Source organism: Oreochromis niloticus, linkage group LG1 (assembly GCF_001858045.2).
Source record: "Oreochromis niloticus isolate F11D_XX linkage group LG1, O_niloticus_UMD_NMBU, whole genome shotgun sequence".
Classification (NCBI taxonomy): Eukaryota; Metazoa; Chordata; class Actinopteri; order Cichliformes; family Cichlidae; genus Oreochromis; species Oreochromis niloticus.
Window position 1 is genome coordinate 37,221,785 of NC_031965.2, and position 1,548 is coordinate 37,223,332.

The following is a 1,548-nucleotide window of genomic DNA, read 5'->3' on the forward strand; positions in this document are numbered from 1 at the left end:
GAGGACATTATACTGCTATTGTTCTATCAAAATTGTAAATGAATATCCTCATTTGTGGCTCTCATTTTTCTTAAAAACAAAAATAAGGTAAAAAAAAAATCTGGAAATTCTTTGTTTTTACATTCATTGGGCCCCAATCAGCCCAAATATCAAAGAGAAATTAAAAATGCATGCCGTGGAAGAGTTCGGGTCTTAGGAGGTTAAATATATTCAACAAAAACAGGGACCAGATCTGACTGAGTAAAGTAACCAGATCAGTTAAAAAATGTAATTATATTTAAAATATAATAAATATATAAATAATTCTGCAATTGTTTTTACAAAAATAAATTAATTAATTAAAAAAAACTTTAAATCTGTATTTCAGTTTTAATGGTGTAAAATTATTTATCTATTTATAACAATTGTGCTGGTTCAGATTATAATTTCAGTTTTTTATAATTCTGTGTTTTTTATTCATTAGCAAACTTTTTGAACCTTTGAAAACATGGAATCTGAATATTTATCCCGATTCAAATTACATTTATAACATTTAGTCTTTGTTTCTGTGTCTCATGTTATGAAATTAGGTCTGATTCATTAAAAATGTATTAATAAATAATGAAGCTCGTTCAGGTTTGGTCCACAGTCAAGACTATGTGTTTCCTTTCTTTTAGGGGACAGAGAACAGGTTCAGAAATGACCATTTGGATGTGATGAATGTGTTTGCATGAAAGACAATAAGACATATTTATGGACAATTACTCCACATTAGCAACATACTACCAATGGTTTGACTTAATTAGACAGTGAGCAAGGTCTGTATTTGATGATCTGTGTAATATTTATAGTGTGTGTAATCACAGGTGTTTGACCACAGTTTCTTTCTGTGTAAATAAAGTATGAACTGACTTCAACAAGGGTCGGACTCTCCTGTCTATGTGAAGGGCATTGTCCAACATTTAGTGCCAGTACATGTGCAGAGCGAAGAAGAAAAGAAGAAAAATATACACGGCATCAAATGAAAACCTGGCAAATAAAAGTGAATAAAACTACCATCTTTATTAAAACGTAAAGGCATAACAAAGGGAAGCAATTGTAATGTTCTGTACTCTCGTACTGTTTGGTTAAACATGGTGATGTCCTGTATATTGTTGTATTCTATTTTACTATACTGTGTATACTATATAATATAAAGTGTACAAAAAAACCTTAATGAATGTTTCTGTTTAATGCTTTTATCTAGAATTCATTCACTAATTCATCCATCTATTTATTACTTCTTTATTCCAAAACCTGTGTTTGTGTAAACTGAAGTCAAGGAGCTGGACAGGACAAAGATGAAGATGCGGTAAGACAGAATGAAACAGCATCCAGGACACTAAATACACCTGAAACAATAATCAAACATGGAAAAACAATCAGAACCTAGTTGTTCACCCTGGACTGGACCAAAGACGGAGCCAATCAGGACTTCCAGTTCACATTTCTATTCATTTTCAAAGAGCAAAATTTGATAACAGAGAAAAGCTTTAGCTTGCTTAAAGTTGTTCATCCCCTCTTTACTGA